The sequence below is a fragment of the Nannospalax galili genome, unplaced genomic scaffold (genome assembly GCF_000622305.1).
Source record: "Nannospalax galili isolate Female #2095 unplaced genomic scaffold, S.galili_v1.0 scaffold63, whole genome shotgun sequence".
In the NCBI taxonomy this organism is placed as follows: Eukaryota; Metazoa; Chordata; class Mammalia; order Rodentia; family Spalacidae; genus Nannospalax; species Nannospalax galili.
The window spans coordinates 5,357,036-5,375,763 of NW_008355272.1; positions in this window are offsets into that span (position 1 = coordinate 5,357,036).

The window sequence follows — 18,728 nt, forward strand, 5'->3', positions numbered from 1 at the left end:
AGTTCTAGAGAGAATTGGACTGGATGGAACATACCTCAACATAATTAAATCCATATATAACAAACCCATAGCCAACACCATTCTAAATGGAGAAAAACTAGAAGCATTCCCATTGAAATCAGGAACCAGACAAGGCTGTCCACTGTCTCCACTCCTCTTTAACATGGTGCTTGAAACTCTTGCAAGAGCAATAAGACCAGAGAAAGAAATTAAAGGAGTAATAACTGGAAAAGAAGAAGTCAAAATATCCTTTTTTGTAGATATGATATTACATCTATGAGATGCCAAAAATTCCACCAGAAAACTCCTAGAAATTATTAACACATCGAGTAAAGTGGCAGGTTACAAAATTAATCTACAAAAGTCTGTAGCCTTTCTATATACCAATAACAAGCAATCAGAGAAAGAGTACATGGAAACACTCCTGTTCACAATAGTTGCAAACAAGCAAACAAACAAACAAGCAAAAAAACCAAAATATATCAGAATAAACGTGACCAAAGTCGTTAAAGACCTCTACAATGAAAATTTAAAATCCTCAAAGAAAAAGATTGAGGAAGACATCAGAAGATGGAAGGACCTTGCATTTGCGTTAGGGTTAGGGTTAGGGTTAGTGTTAGGGTGAGAGTTAAGGACATATATAGATTCAATGCAATGCCAATCAAAATCCCCATGACATTTTTTCACAGAATTGGAAAAAACACCCTAAGATTCATATGGAAGCACAAAAGACCTTGGATAGCCAAAGGAACCCTGAGCACTAAGAGCAATGCTGGGGGGATTACTATGCCAGATATTAAACTGTATTATAGAGCTATAGTTATAAAAGCAACATGGTACTGGCACAAAAAATAGACCCATAGATCAATGGAAAAAATTGAAGACCAAAATATGAGTTAATTCAATTTCAGCCACCTGATATTTGACAAAGGGGCCAACAACATTCACTGGAGGAAAGGCAGCATCTTCAACAAATGGTGCTGGCAAAACTGGATCTCCACCTGTAGAAGGATAGAAGAATGAAATTGGACCCTTATCTTTTACCCTGCACAAAAGTCAACTCCAAACGGAACAAATACCTCAATATGAAACCTGAAACTCTGAAACTGTTAGAAGAAAACATTGGCAATAACCTACAAGATATAGGTGTAGAAAAGGATTTTTCTAAACCAGACATCAACTGCCCAGGAAACAAGGTCAAGAATCAACAGATGAGACCTCATTAAGCTAAAAACCTTCTGTACATCAGAAGAAGCAACCAAGGAAGTAAAGAAAAACCCCACAGAATGGGAGAAAATCTTCACCAATGACACATCTGACAAAAGTTTAACACCATAATGTATAACTAACTCAAAAAAACCAAGTATCAACAAAGGAAGTAACCCAACTAAAAGATGGGCTAAGGAACTGAATAGAGAGTTCTCAAAAGAAGAAATAAAGATGGCTAAGAAGCATCTTAAAAGGTGTTCAACATCACTAGTAATTAAGGAAATGCAAATTAAAACCACTTTCAGATTTCATCTTACCCCAGTCAGACTGGCTAAGATCAAGAGAACAAATGATACCAAGTGTTGGAGAGGATTTGGGGAAAGGGGACTGCTCATCCACTGCTGGTGGGACTGCAAGTTTGTTCAACCTCTATGGAAATCAGTATGAATAACTCTTAAAAAACTACAAATGAACCTACCATTTGACCCAGTTATACCACTCCTTGGCATAGACTCAAAGAACTCATCCTATTGCAAAGGCACTTGCACATCCATGTTTGTTGTGGCTCTTTTCACAATAGCTAAGAGATGGAAGCAACCTAAGTGTCCCTCGACTGATGAGTGGATAATGAAAATGTGATTCATTTATACAATGGAGTTTTACTCAGCAGTAAAGAAAGGTGAAATCATGAAATTTTCAGGTGAATGGATGGACCTAGAAACTGTTATACTAAGTAGTAACACAGACTCAGAAAAAACAAACAAACAAACAAAAATCGACCTATGTTCTCCTTCATATATGGATCCTAGTACCAAATCCTTATAAGTGAGTATGTATCCAGACATAACTACAGGAACCAAGATAGTGAAGAGAAACCAGGGAGGTAAAGGAAAAGAAAGAATCTGAAAGAGAAGAACAGTAGAAAACAGGTGTTAACAAGGGAGGTATGGATAAAAAGGGGGTTATTTTATGGGGAGCAGGGAGGGAAGGTTATGCAAGGAACCTAGGGGATAAAAGGATAGAAGGAGCTCAAGAGAGGTGGGGCCATAGGAGAAGGGTGTTATTAAGGGAGAAATGGGAAAAATGGGAACACCTTCATTGGGGAAACTATGGTGGAAGGGTTAGACAATGTGAGAGATAAATAATGCCTAGCTAGTTTTAGAAAACCAGAGGGAACCATATTTGGCCAACAACCTACTGACAAATTATACATACAACCAGATCAAATAATGTAATATTTATCTAGGCAAGGTTTATCTGAGAGCATTTGGTCTTTGCCCAAGCTCTATCTACATGGTACATGGTAATTAAAAGTACAGACTGGTGGAAGTAAGCTTCTTGGATGTTTAACAGCCATACTTCGATGCCTATACTAATTTGGTCAGAGGGACATAAAGGACAGTTTTTGCTCCTTGCTCTCCTAGGTTGACTAATTTCCAGGGGACTATGAGCATCTCTCAAGAGGTCCTGTAACTGTGGTGAATCACCTTTCCTCTTGATCAAGGAGGCCATGGAGACCTCATCAGATGGACCTGAACCAGTGTCCAGTCTACAAAGAAGAGGGTCAACACAGAGAAAACATTTCCTCCATGCTTCCAAGAGAAGCCATCCATAGTTGACCAGGACCTTTGACTTATCTTCACATAGACAGAACTGGTAAAAGAAAGGAGCCAGGGGCTCCTCCCAAGCCCATGTGGCCCCCAAGGAACAGATCCTTAAACAAACTTAAGAGGAAAAATCAATTGCTCTATCTGGGCCAACTGTAGGGTCTTAAATACCCAAAAGGAAAGTATAACCAAAGATTAATGGGGTCAACAAAATTTTCAAGAGTCCGTATGTATAGCTAAAGGTTACCTAACAAGAAACAATGCCAGACAGGAAATACCTTCCTTTTAGTTATTTGCCAAGGTGGCCCAAAAGACTCCTAGGCAGTAACCCAGCATGGAACTGGGAAAATGAACAATGGACCCCAATCTTATCTAAAGGAATATTGACAACTGATTGCTGCTAGATGAGGAAAAGCTGGTCTTCCTAAAACAAGGATCTCTAGATAGGTTGACTAGATTCAGCAGACGGACAAGCACTGAGGAATGGCTGTGGGTGACAACAACACAGTGGACAGTAATAAGGATGACAGAGTATATGGGCTCCAGTGTGTGGGAGGGGGGAGGCTATGGGAGGATGCCATTTGCGAAGTGGGTATGTAGATGAATAAGATTGTGTGGGATGTTCTGTATGATATACACAAAAAAAAAAAACAAATTTTTAAAAAAGACATATTTGAGGAGGAAGCATAAAAATTTACTTCACATTAAATATTAGAAAGGATAAACATTACCAGTGAATTCTACCTGATGACTTTATATCCATACTCAGGTACTAAGGATCTGAGTGTAACCGACTGTGACTAGTAACAATCAGATACATAGAGATTAAAGACACATGTGCAAACATCTAAGCGTTAGTAGCATTAAAAATGTAGGAAACCACATATTTTAAAATGAAATGGAGACCTTCTTTAAAGGGTAAAAACTCATTCAATTGTATGTCTTACAGGGTTTATATTGAGTTCAATATTGTATAACTGCAGTTCAACTGTGAACCTAAAAATTTACAGCCACTTTTGAAAGAGATGTATCCTTTTTCTGTAATGTGTTACTGAATATGTTAAAGGTGTAATGAAATGCTTCTTCTAATCATGTGGCTATTAAATTTTTAAAAAATTTTAAAAATGTGCATATCTGAGAGGAATTTTGGATCATGAACTGAAGAGTCAGGATTATTAATATGAATCTTGATGGATTAGCACTGATTTTCAGACCTGTGGCTCTATAAATCCAGCATGAAAGAAGCTCATTGTGGAAGATCTGGGGTGTGTGTGGCCCAGGGAAGGGCACTGCTAACTCTGAGAGATGAATGAAGGACTCTGTGTTCCTCTTCTTCCACTTCCTTTGCATGGCTGATATGAAAACTGCCTTTATGCAAAACCCCTTCTACTCCTGTCCTCTTCTGATTCTTGAATCCTGAAGAAATAAATAAAACCTGTATTTCAATAACTGTATTCAACATCAAAGAAATATGGTCTTAAAATCTTCTAATGTTGTGAATTACATCCTTGTAGCCTTTTGGGGAAAGCATCGTTCTTAACCCCAGCCATATCATCCTTAACAATAATATCTTCTCTGCCTGTCTTACTGTGTTTAGTGTAAATTCGACTGAATTGGGGTGTATTTAATCTTATTTCCATAGATTTTGTTATGTCAGGAGGGATGATCATTACTGGATTATATATTTTTCTTCATTGGAAAGAGATCTATTCTGACTCATCCTCTCAGTAGTTAATTCTTTCATATACTTGTTAACTAACACTTATGTATGTGACAAGCATTTTGATAGGTGCTAGGCTCTTTTTTGAATTTTTCCATCCCTAGGAGCTTCAGTTGAGTGGCCTTTTCACTCTCATTATGTGTTAATTGCTCACAAACTTGTATTTCAACCCAATACTCCCACTATAATTGTAATTAATCACTAAGTGCTCTTAATTTTACTTTCTAAATGTTTTTGACTCTATAGCCAATGTATATTACTACTACCATATTGACACAATCCATCATAATTTGTCTTTTGTTTCATTGTAACAGATCCCTAAAGATTTGGCTTTTCCTCCATTTTCCCCATTCATTCCACTGTCTTTACAATAATTTGAGAGACTTTCCAGTTTGAGTCTTGGAGGATGATCCTGGAAAGATAGGCTAGAGCTCACCATGAAGGACCATGAGAATGAGAGCCAGCCATCTCCCAAGGTGTTTGGCAGTTTGCAGGTTCTCAAATGCTTAGTTGTTGTTGGTTTATTCACAGGATATGAAAGCACTTGGAAACCATGGGCTTTGTAACATTCACCTTAGTACAATACACTTCAGCTTGAAAGCAATGGCCTTCTCTGTAGTGATGTGTTTCCCTCTTCCTCCTGATTTAAGGCTGTAAGCCATCATCATATTTATATATTCTTACCTAAGGTGCACTGAAATGGCAGGATCCTCATGTGGATCGAAATGTCAACTTACAAATTCTTCGAAATTTTTATCCCAACAGAAATTGGATTAATTTTAAAAAGCAGAAGTGTTGAAGTGTTTGGAAAATAGCAATCTGACTAAGAGAAATCAGATTTAAAGTTCATCCTTGTAAACTTTACATGGAAAAACTCCAGTAAAACTCCGGTTGTGGCTGAAGCATTTAGACTGTCAGTTGACACTGGATCTGAACCCTGCAAAGTTGTGGACTCAGAGATACCTGACAAGACTCTCTGAAGGTATTGTTTCCTCTCTGTTAAATCTGTTCTTTGTGGTAGATAATTCACACATTGTATTTACTGTAGCTTCATGGAGAGTCTTGTGTTCTTAGATGAATTGAGATAAAAAATACAATCATGAGTCAAAACTTTGACTGGAATTTGTGTGTCTTACATAATTGTTTTTCTACTTCTGAAATAAAAGTTACTATATCCAGGATAAATTTTCTGTGTGGATTGATCTAGGGAGAGAGTCCATATGCCTTAGAGATAATAGCACAATGTCAAAATTCACTATAATCTTAAAGCGTGAATTTAAGACAATTTTATTTTCTCAGGACCCATTAAGTCTCTTAAAAAATAATTTCATATAGGTGTCTATATTAAACTTCTGCTTCCCAGCTTCAGGGAACATTATGGAAGAGGGACAGAAAGATTGTAAGAGCCAGAAACAGTGGTGGTCACAGGGAAACAGAGTTTTCCAGAGAGCTGGTGACTAATTCATATGAACTTACAGCAACAGTGACAGAATACACAAGTCCGATGCGTGCTCAAGTCAAACAAAGTCCTAGTATGGAAGTGCAGAAGCCCGAGGAACTATCATTGGCGACCAATGGCTGCCGGGAGGGAGAGAGTCAGTCTCCTTAAGGGTGGGACTCTTGGTGTGTTGACCAGGCTCCAGTGTATAGACCAACACCATAGGCATTTGAAGACACAAAGTTGACTCTATAGGCTTTAATACACACACACACACACACACACACACACACACACACACTAGAGTACATGAAACTGGGGAGGGAGTGGTGGGGGAGGCAAGTTCTCAAAAACACAATGAAAAATACTCCCCCAAAAGAAAAAAAAAAAAAAAAAAACTGCAGGAGTGGCTGAGGCGGGCGAGAAGGCCCAGCCCTAGCTGAGGATCTACTGGCAATTGATAGCTGCTGGGAGAAGAAGAATCAGTTTTCCTCAGGGGTTTGAAGTGGTTGCCCAGACTCCAGCTTTGACCCCACAGCATTTTAAAAAAAGAAAAATAATTATAGAGGACATGAAGTGGGGGGTTATTGAGGTGGAAGTAGAGATGAGGGTCTGAATGTGATCAAAATACATTGCATGAAATTCTCAAAGAATCAATAAAATTTTAAGAGAAAATCATTTCATATTTATTTGGGATCATATCTTTTCAAGGATCATTTATTGTGGAGTATTCATGGACAGAAGGTGGGGACAGGGCTTAATCAGGAAAGAGCTTGTTGTACAAACATGAGGATCTGAGTTCAAACTCAGCTCCCATGTGAAAAAAAGCAAGAAGTATTGGTGCAGGCTTGTAATCCCAGCACTGGGGAGGCAAAGACAGGAGAATCCCTGACTCTCATGGATTAGCCACTCTACTTGAATTGGGCAGACTCCAGTCTCTATGAAGCCCTGACTCCAAAATAAAACAGACAAACAACAACCAACCAAACGAATAAACTGCAAATAAGTCACCAAAATGGATGGTGCCTGAGGAGGAACGACATTTTCACAAGCATGAGTGCATAAATGCATGCACACATGCACACACAGACACACACACTCATTCCCTCCACACTAACACACACACACTGATACACTCATTAACACACACACTCAGATACATATACACAAACACACATTCACATACAAATACACATACACACATTCACACACATACACTCCCTCCAACAATACACACACACTCACACATACACACACACACATAAATACATGAGTACACAAAGACATTAGTGAAGATTCCTCATAAATCCTAAAGAACAGAAAGAAGCATGTATTTGGATTTCATTTCATTTATTTGTTCATTGACCTGAGCTGAGTTTCTTCAAACTCTGGGTCTCATTTTTTTTTAACTACATAAACCTTTATTCATATTAAACTCTAGCCTCAGTTCTTATGGCCACAAATGGAATAATACGTAGTTACTAAAAGAAAGGCATTAGGGCCATTGTAGGGCATTTTATTCCATTGGACTCTTGTGTCATCAGAGTTCCGGGTACCTCGTCCTCACCATGAAGCAGAACCAAATCTCAGTTCCCAGCTGGCAGTTGCCATTGTAGCTGCCCTGAGGCAGCCCTGTCCTCCAGCCCCTAGCTCCTTCCCTCTTTTAGTCCCTCCCTCCCTTCGTTCCTTCATTCCTTCCTTCCTTCCTCCTTCCTTCCTTCCTTCTGTCCTTCCTTCTGTCCTTCCTTCTGTCCTTCCTTCCTTCTTTCCTTCCTTCTGTCCTTCCTTCCTTCCTTCCTTCCTTCCTTCCTTCCTTCCTTCCTTTCCTCCTTCTCTCCTTCCTATCTTTCCTCCTTTCCTTTCTTTTCTTTCCTTCTTCCTTCCTCTCTTCCTTCCCTCCCTCCCTTCCTTCCTTCCTTCCTCTTTCTTTTTTGTAAACTTTTACAAAAACTTTATTGAGACTTTCATACATGCATATAAGGTGTTTTGATCAAATCCGTGCCCACTCCCTCCCCTCTAACTCCTCCCATATCTCCTCATTACTTTTTTACTTTTTCTTTTCTTTTTTTTCTTCTTTCATTTATTTATTTTTATGGGGCTTTTGGGTACTCTAACATTCCCCCCTCTGAAGAGGTAACCCTAAAATCTTTTAAGGATTAGATACAAGCTCCCAAATACTTTTGACCTTTCTGGCCTTTGGAATGGAGTATGTTGCTAACAGGCCCAAGGGCATTTTTGACTTTTAGCCCAGAAACTGGCTACTTTTCTTTGGGGTCTTTTTACCCTAACTGCCTAGCCAATTCCTACCTCCTATTCTTATCACACCATCCTCTGAAGGGGTTACCCAAATTGCCAATAGGGAATAGGGGCACAGACTGCTCTGGTTTCTTCCATGCTGAACAGGGGGGACTCAGGGTGAGGCAATTGGAGTACCCCTTCAGTGGGTCTAGCTAAACTACTCCCATATTGCATAATAGGAAAAGAAAGTCCTTGAATTGTGAATAGGAGATGTGAAGAAGTAAAGGCAAGAGTAATTAGCATTACAAGTTTCAGACAGGAAACTGGAAAAAAGTCAGAATAGGGAAATTTTCACATGTTCATATGAGGATCCATTGAAATTTCTTGACAAGGGCTTCCAAAAGCATCCCTCTGTTCGGTTCTTCTTCATTTTTCTTTTGTAATCCAAGTCTGGACTCTAGAGTGATGGATTCAGGATTTGCTTTCAGGTCTTTTGATAGCTGTTGGAGTGGTTAGAATCAGTGTCAGTTCCCTCTCAAAGGCTTCTAGATGGGGGGAGAAAACAAATTTATCCATCATTTTAGAACAATAGCTGGTTGTCTCCCTTAGCTACAGGTGGGTACTACAGTATTGGAGACCAAGATTTGAAGTCTTACATCTGGGCAGCACTTTTTGGTTAGGAACAAAATTATCAATGATAAATAATGTCTAAATAACTTTTTATATAGACTTAAGCCTAATGTCTTGGAAGTGTAATCCCTTGAACACTTAAAGAAGTATACTGATGACATTACTCTTTGGTTATACTTTCCTTTTGGGTTTTTAAGACCATACATTTGTCCCAAATAAATCAGTTTATTTTTACACTTAAGGTCATTTGAGGATCTGTTCCCCAGGGGTCACATGCACTTGGGAGTAGCTCCTGGCTCCTTTCTTTTACCAGTTCCATCTATGTGAAGATAAGTCAAAGGTCCTGTTCGACCATGTCTGGGTTCACTTGGAAGCATGAATGAAATGCTTCCTTTTAGTTGACCCTGATCTTTGTAGACTGGGCATTGGTTCAAGTCCATCTTGTGGGGTCTCCATATTCTACCTGAACAAGAGGACAGGTGACTCACCACATTTACAGGACATTTTGAGAGATGTTCCATAGTCCCCTGGAACTTGGTCAACCTTGGAAGGCAAGGGGCAAAAACTGTCCTTTAAGTCCCTCTGACCAGATTAGTGTAGGCCTTAAAGGATGGCTGTTAAACATCCAGTAAGGTTAGTTCCACCAGTCTGACACTTTTAATTATCGTGTGTTATGTAGATATGGCTTAGGTAAAGAACCAATTATTTCATCTGTAAATTGGAGATTATTATAATATCTGTATCAATTTGAGTATTTAGTAAAACACTGGGCATACAATGAGCTTTTGGGAAAATTACCTAAGATTATTTTTTATTGTCAATCATTTTCCTTTCTTATGACACTTCTAAGGTTTGTGGTAATGCTATTGCTTACATGAAGAAATGAGGCTTAAGTAGGAAATGTGCCCGACAGACGTACCATCCGCTCCTTGTTAATATAGTGCTATATCTTGATTACTCTCTGGCTTCTTTTATTTTGCTGTTTTCCTTTATTATAACATATATTTTATAGAAAGTCTGTGAGATTCAGAGTACAAATAAAAATATAAAAAATTAGCAATCATTTCACTTAATGATAACTGTTAAAATTTATTATTATATGTAAAACATATTCTATACATTAAACATTCTGTCATGAAAATGATGTTGTTTTGTTGATGTTTACTTTTACTCAAGTTTAGTTTTCCAACTTCCATTCCCACAGCATCAATAAGTAAGCCAGAGGATGTGTGTTGGAGCTTCTGCTCCATTGCAACAAATTCCACTTCCATTCATATTTCATTGACCAACACAGGTCATATGGCTGTGCCTGAACTCAGCAGGTGTGAAACACGAGTAACCCTTCCAACGGAAGAGGTTTAGTATTAAAATTTTGTTTTAAAATTAATAAAAGGAATATAATCTGTAAGTTCCAGGTACCTGACATGCACCTTTTGATCTAGCAATTTTTTGGCCTGAATTATTATTATAACTGGAAAGCAATAGTTTACTTTGTCTGACAGGAACAGCGGGATCCTTTGCTTTCTCATTTCATGGATGACTGGCAGCACAGATCTCCGCTATAGAGTGCTCACTATCTCACAGGACATCATACTTCCATGTTAAATGGATGAAATCATGCTGCTAATGTGAAGGAAGTTGGAAATAGCAGGAGTATCAGGTAACCAGCTGAGATACACAGTTTTTCATTGGAAGCAAGATAGAAAAAAAGGAAAGTGAAGAAACCCATATCCAGTGCTTCTAAAACGTCTATGTACCTGAGACTTGTGGCATTTGGGGAGAAATTAGGGAGGATCAATGGGGACATCTCACATTCCCCACTGCGAAGAAGGCATGACCAGACGTTGCTATCTCTGGATTTCCTTGGCAGGATATTACTTTGGTGTGATGGGTGAAATAATGTGTCAATGAACATAAAAAATTGATGGAATGTATTGTAGTCAAAGCTTCTAAAGGTAGTTCAGGGTTCTAGTGTAGCTGATATGCTAACTGAGATGAGTAAATGGAACCATCACCAGGATCTCAATGGTGGCACAGATGCTCCATGAAGCCAAAATAAAGCTTAGTGTCTTAGTTAATTTTTTGTCACTGTGACAAAATATGTGACAGAGGCAAATTAAGGGAGGAAGGATTTATTTTGAAACAGGGTTTCAGAAGATATGGTCTAACATGTAAGAGGAGGTATGCTGGAGTTTCTCAGCCTGACTGGTGGTGTCTTGTGACTTGCCACTTCTCACATCTTGGTGGATTAGGAAGCAGAGAAAGGGACCAGAAGCAGTGCTGGGCATAACTCTCAATAGCCCAATGACCCTTCCAGTAACTGGCCCTACAACCTCCCAACACAGCTCCAGCAGCTGTGAACCAAATATTCAATCACTTGAGCTCCTTTCAAAGTCAAACCATAACTGTTATGTAGTCACAGCAAAAACATTTAGTGCTTATGAACAAATCCCTACCATCACTGAGTAGGTAACTACCCTTTGTGACACAGCTTTTGCCTTATTTCTGAGGTCTGCTGGATTCTAAATTCTTGAGTATGATCTAAGTATGATCTAAGTATGATCTAAGAAGTCATTGTTATCTGATTTGACCATTTGGAGACCATCTTTTAATTACTATGAACAGTATGAAGTTATTGAAACTTCCACCTCACATGAGGAGAATAACCAATGATGAAGCTCTCTTATGAATTAAACTTTGCATTGCTATACTTGGCAAAGGGACTCCACCCACATTCAGATGATAGATGAATACTATCAAGTGAGCATAGACCATATGCAGGCCAGGATCAGTGACAGAAATAAGAACTATAGTCTACTCAAATTTTCTCTCTTGATTTTTATGCATCGTGATAAATATTTTAACTAGCATATCTCCTTTTTCACTTTGTATTTCTACTACTGCTTTATATTGGTAATATTTACAATAAAGTTAGCATTATTCCAGTGTTTCATAATACTTAAAGAACAATAGAGGAAAAGAAGAGGAAATATTTAGACCAGACAGTTCAGACTTCTACAAAATTTTAAAATTTATGAGATATTTATTGTATTTACTTATAAAAATAGAATGTATTTCAAAGATAATCTACACACATAAAAATATGCCTACAAGTTGATGAAGTTTTACAAACCAAGCAAAACTGTGTAACACATGTATATATCAAGAAATATATTACTGTCAGTCATTTGTAGAAGTCTTGTGACTTCCAAAGGCATTGAGTGTCTTGTGGTTTTAAAAGACTGCTTGGACTATATAAGGCAGGGGCATTTCCAGAGTTGAGTTTATACAGAATATCCCATATTAGTCAGGGATATTTGTGGTTTCTATCTGCTCAGGATCTATCCTAGTAAGCTTTAACTGTCAACTTGACAAAGCCTAGAGTCATCTGAGAAGGAAGTCTCAATTAAGGGATTGCTCAAATCAGATAGGCACGTGGGCATGTCTGTAAGGGATTGTCTTGATTGTAATTGATGTAGGAGGGCCTACCTCACTGTGGGCATCACATTCCTTGGGCAGATGGTCTTGGGCTGTGTAAGACAACTATCTAAGCATGAGCCTGTGGAAGAGCCAGCAAGCAGCATTCCACCACGGTTTCTGTTTGAGTTTCTGCCCTGACTTCCTTCAATGATAGACTGTAACCTGAATTATAAGCCAAATAAATACTTTCTACCACAAGTTGCTTTTGGTCAAAGCATTTTATCATAACAGAATGAAACTAGAACAGTATCCATCTTCCCTGTTATGAACATTGTGGGATTACCAGTGGAAAATTCTCTATCCTTCATTCAACATTTCATATGATATCATCAGTATCCATGTCTTTCTATAGAAAAGGGAAGGCAGACTTCCTGAGCTAGAACACAAGTATGCTGCCTCTTGCACATTTTACTCTGGTTTCAAATGGTAATAATAAAGCTAGCAAAATTCATTTATGTCTACTGACAACACCATACCCACACTATTTCAGTAATGTAGAAACCTCTGTAGTTTCCACATCCCAGCCCTCCCTTGTTTCTCCATAAATTTAGAGCTGCAAATCTTTCCAATAATTTACATTTTGGTTCTGATTATAGTCAAAATTGTTTTTTCTTGATTGTAATAAAAACTGATACATATCAGTAGCTAATATTCTTCTCTAATAATATTAGCATACAGTTCTTTCATAAGGATAAAGTATTTTTAAACACTTCTTTATTGTGGTTCATCATATAAACTACATATTTCTTTCTCTTTTCTTCCTTCACTTCTTCCTCCTTGTCTTTGTGATCATTTTTGAGAGAGAATTTTCTAAAGCATATTGCTTTTCAAGTTTTTAGAATCATAAGTGCTGGCTATGTGTGTATTTTGCAGGTTTTTAAATGAGAATCACTAGAGTTTTCATGAAGAAGAGTGACAAATGCATGTTTTACTAACACTTGGTGGTCTGTGCCATTCTCTCTTACTTTTGCCCAAACAGTGCACAGAATACTGTAAGATGTTTTAAATGTCACTATTTCAGTCTCTTTTCACTCAGATCAGTCTCTCTTGCTAATAAGAATTTATATTTTCACAAGAGGTAATCACTGCTGTTAAATAAATCTGTATTTTATGCTATAAAGACAATATATAACTGATAGTTAGTAGTAAGATAACTGCTACCCCTTCAAGATTGCCTGTGATGAGTTATCGCCTAAATTAATATTCTCAATTACCTGGTCCTCTCTCCTTTCTACAATGTTTGGCTTTATCCATTCAGTTTTATTAGCAGCTAATTAAAAACACAATGCTCTTTTCAAAACAATGGTGAAGGCTTTGAAAGGAAGAACTTTCCTGTCTAGGGATAGGGGTGATAAAACATGGTACTTTGTAAACTGACCCCACTAACTTCATTTGAAAATTTCTTACCTCTCATATATTGTGTTAAGCAGTGTAGAATGCTCTCCTTGGTGACCTTCAAGAACTCTCATAATGATACTCTGTGCTCCCTCACCTGTGTCTGCAATATATGGAAGTGTAGAGCCTACAGGCTGTATCTGATCACGCTGCCCACATTTAATGGAAGTATAGACCCAGCAGGCTCTGCCCAGCCAGGCCCCTGTGGTTAAGGAAGTGTAGACCCAGCAGGCTCTGCCCAGCCAGGCCCCTGTGGTTAAGGAAGTGTAGACCCAGCAGGCTCTGCCCAGCCAGGCCCCTGTGGTTAAGGAAGTGTAGACCCAGCAGGCTCTGCCCAGCCAGGCCCCTGTGGTTAAGGAAGTGTAGACCCAGTCTTAACATGCTGTTGAGCTTCATTGTTACACCTAGTGAAAGTTTTTTGGGTTTTTTTCTTCTATGATTTATTGTACCAATCTTAGAAGACTTAAATAAAAGGTGTTCAAAGCAATGAAATGGGGGATTGGAAAGAAATTTGATTCAAGTGCATAGGAAATGCATAGGAAAAGGTGTTTATTTTCAAGATAATTCATTTAAACGCTATTGAGTTCAAATAATGTAAGAAAAATCTAGGATAACTTTCTGTTAATTTTTCCTGTGTCCTTCAACTCCAGATGTTCTATAAAGGAAGCAAAATTGATCTTATATGATGAAGCATAGATAGACATGATACAAACATGGCAATAGAGATATCCTCAGAGCAGAACACATCTACAATGAACACAGCACATGAATACTCACATGCACACACACACACATGTGCACACACACACACACACACACACACCTACCATGTATCAATGTTATTTGCATTGTTTTGACTGATAATATTCATTGCTGGTAATTTAGCTCTTGACTTCTAAATATAATTTCATAATTTTAGTAGAGTTAACAATATAGATTGAGTGTTTGTTCCTTGTGCACACACATACAAGTTAACTCTAGTGTTTAAAATGGTTTGGATCCACTGACTATGGCGGCTCACACATTTAATCCCAGCACTAGGAAAGCAGAGGCAGGTGAGGCCAGACTTGTCTACATAATGGGTTCCAGGTTATCTGGGGCGATAGGGAGACCCATTTTGAAAACCATAAATAAATCAAATGGTGTAAAAGTCAGTTAACATTAACATATGTCAATTTAAAAGTTGGGAAGAATGTAAGAGCTGGAGGAAGAGGTGGAGTGTTAACTGGAAATGTCCTCCGAACACTATGCTGGCAAGCTATAGACACATGTCCTTTCCACTCAAATCAAGGAATCGAGGGGATAGTCAGTTACCCCTCCCACCCAATCAGTAGGACTTAGCTGCATGTGGGGAGGGGTAAAGGATATATACGCAGAGAACACCAAGTGGCCCCTCTCTCATAATTTTGTGTGGCTATTTGGAGGTCACAGGATCTGTGTTTGAGTGTGAACTTTACAGTGCAGCCATAAATGTGGGGTGCCCACTCTACCGTAAATAAATGACTAAAAAAAGACCTCAACCCCCCCAAATTTCTCATTATAAATTAATTTTAAAATTGAACCAAAAAATCAGGTTTTGTCCCATTTTATTATATTTCTAGGAGATTTTAATAAAGAAAAAAGGGAAACAACAAAGATATAATTTACGTAACTTCTCAGAAATTTTGCTATGTCTATCAGTCTGATAATGTGTGAGTGTCATGAACACTGACATGGAAACTTATTTGTCAATTTTATTAAACTTTTTCATAATTTAAGTCAAAAAATATAACTATAAAAATAAAAATCACATTTGGAATGTTATTTTTAAGATTTTATAAAAATTCATAATTTTTATGTTTTTGCTTTATGTGTATGAGTATACTGCCTGCATATGTTTAATTGTACCCATGTTGTGCAATGCACCCATGTCAAATGAGGGCACGGGATACCCTGGAACTGGAGTTACAGATGGTTGTTAACTACCATGTGGGTCCTGGGAATGGAACCTGGGTCCTCTGCAAGACGAGACAGTGTTCTTAACTATTGAGCCATCTCTCCAACACCCTAAAAATTCATTTTTATTTCTCCTAAATATTTTTAATGTTCTTTACCCTTCGGAGGACCCATGCAGGCTCAGGCCAGACAGAGACCCAGCACTGAAGTGGGAAAATGGACAAGAAGCCCCAAGTTTACCTGAGGAACTATTTGCAGCTGATCACTGCTAGGTGATGTTGGTCTTCTTTTTTTTTTTAATTAGAGAATTTCATACATGCATATAAGGTGTTTTGATCAAATTCATGCCCATTCCCTCCCCTCCAACATTCCCCACTCTCCATCACTTTTTCCTGAACAACTTCATGTACTCTTTCTTTCTTTTTTTTTTTGAAATTTTTGGCCTTTGGAACAGAGTATGTTGCTAAGAGGCCCAAGGACATTTTGAATTTTAGCCAAGAAACTGGCCACTTTTCTTTGGGGTATTTTTTACCCTAACTGCCTAGCCAATTCCTATCTCCTATTCTTATCACACCATCTGCTGAAAGGGTTACCCAAATTGCCAATAGAGAATCAGGATGCAGACCACTCTGCTTTCTTTCATGCTGGACAGGGATGCAGGGTGAGGCAATTGGGGTACTCCTTCAGTGGGTCTGTCTAAAAGACTCCCAAATTGCATAACTCTTGTCTCAAAGACAAAAAAAAGTCTTTGAATCATGACTAGGAGATGTGAAGGAGAAGTAAAGGCAAGAGTAATTAGAATTTCAAGTTCTAGACAGGGAACTAGAAAAAAGTCAGAACAGGACAATTTTCAAATGTTCTTATGAGAGTCCATTGGAGTTTCTTGACAAGGGCTTCCAAAAGCATCCCTCTATTGGGTTCTTTCTCATTTATCTTTTGTCTTCCAAGGCTGGACTAGTTGGCTGGAAGGAGTGGCTGGATACTCAGGTGAGGGTCCAGTGACCCTGCTTGGCCCTCCTTTAATGAATGAGACAAGCGTCAACAAGCCCAAATGTGACTATATTTAGTGATCAGGCTCAGCCAAAGTCCTGATGATGGTAGTAATTTCATGCAGAAGGGACTGCTGTATAGCATCATCTTATTAAAAGGACCTGGAATTTAAAAGGATTTGGTGCTAGGAGCCACATATAAGGGAGAACATACGTCATTTGTTTTTCTGAATCTGTGTTACTTCACTTGGTATAACAGTTTCTAGATCCATCCATTTACCTGCAAATTTCATTATTTCATCTTTCTTTACTGCTGAGTAAAACTCCATCGTATATATGAACCACATTTTCATTATCCACTCATCAATTGAGGGACACTTAGGTTGCTTCCATCTCTTAATTATTGTGAAAAGAGCAGCAACAAACATGGTTGTACAAGTGTCTCTATAATAGGAGAGTCCTTTGTGTATATGCCAAGGAGTGGTATAACCGGGTCATATGGTAGGTTCATTTTTAGTTTTTTAATAGTTTTCCACACTGTTTTCCATAGAGGCTGCACTTGTTTGCAATCTCACCAGCAGTGAATGAGCGTTCCCCTTTCTCCACATCTTGGCCAGCATTTGGTATCCTTTGTTCTCTTGATCCTAGCCAGTCTGATTGGAGTAAGGCAGGAGGCCTCCAAAGATGGCGAGGACCCAGAGCCCTGGGATTCACCGAGAATTCACTTCACTTCTTGGTCCGCAAATAGCCCACCAAAAGGAGCCCATGCCTCCATACCCTGCTCGTGAGCCCAGAATGCATGGCGTGGACCAATCAGAAAACGATATGCTGACTAAAGGTACTTGGGGGTGGAGAAAAGGGAGATATAAGGCATGCCCCCTCCTGCATTAATTTTCCCCCATTTTGTGGGTTTTCTCTTCACTTTTTTGATTGTTTATTTTGCTGTACAGAAGCTTTTTAGTTTAATGAGGTCCCACTTATTGATTGCTGACCTTAATTCCTGAGCAACTTCTGTCTGATTTAGAAAATCTTCTATACCTATATAGTTTAAGTTAACTGCCATTATTTTCCTCTAATAGTTTCAGGTTTTCCAGTTTCATATTGAGGTCTTTGATCCATTTGGAGTTGAGTTTTGTGCAAGGCAAAAGATAAGGATCTAGTTTCATTCTTCTACAGGTGGAGATCCAGTTTTGCCAGCAATATTTGTTGAAGATGCTGTCTTTCCTCCATTGTGTGTTCTTGGCACCTTTGTCAAATAGCAGTTGGCTGCAATTGCGTGTACTCAGGTTTGGATCTTCAATGATGTTCCATTGATCTATGTGTCTGTTTTTGTGCCAGCACCATGCTGTTTTTATGACTATGGCTGTGAAGTATACTTTGAGATCTGGTATTGTAATCCCCCCAGCATTGTTCTTTGTGCTCAGGGTTGCTTTGGCAACCCTGCATTTTTCTAATTCTGTGATGTATGTCACAGGGATTTTGATTGGGATTGCATTGAATCTATATATTGCTTTTGGTAGGATGCTCATTTTAACAATATTAATTCTTCCAATCCATGAACATGCAAGGTCCTTCCATCTCCTGTTGTCTTCCTTGATCTCTTTTTTTAAAGATTTAAAATTTTCATTGTAGCATTCTTTGGTGTCTTTCATCAGATTCATTCCAAGATATTTTAATTCTTTTGCAGCAATTGTGAATGGGGGCATTTCCCTGTATTCTTTTTCCAATTAATTGTTATTGGTATATAGAAAGGCTACTGATTTTTTGTAGATTGATTTTATAACCTGCCACTATACTAAAAGTGTTGATCAGTTCTAGAAGTTTTCTTGTTGAACTTTTTTCATCTCTTAGGTATAGTATCATATCTTCTGCAAAAAGTGATAGTTTGACCTCTTCTTTTCCAACTAGTACTCCTTTAATTTCCTTCTGTCTTATTGCTCTAGCGAGAGTTTCGAGCACTATGTTGAAAAGAAGTGGAGATAGTGGATATCCTTGTATGGTTCCTGATTTTAATGGGAATGCTTCCAGTTTTTCTCCATTTAGAATGATGTTGGCTGTGGGTTTGTCATATATGGCTTTAGTTGTGT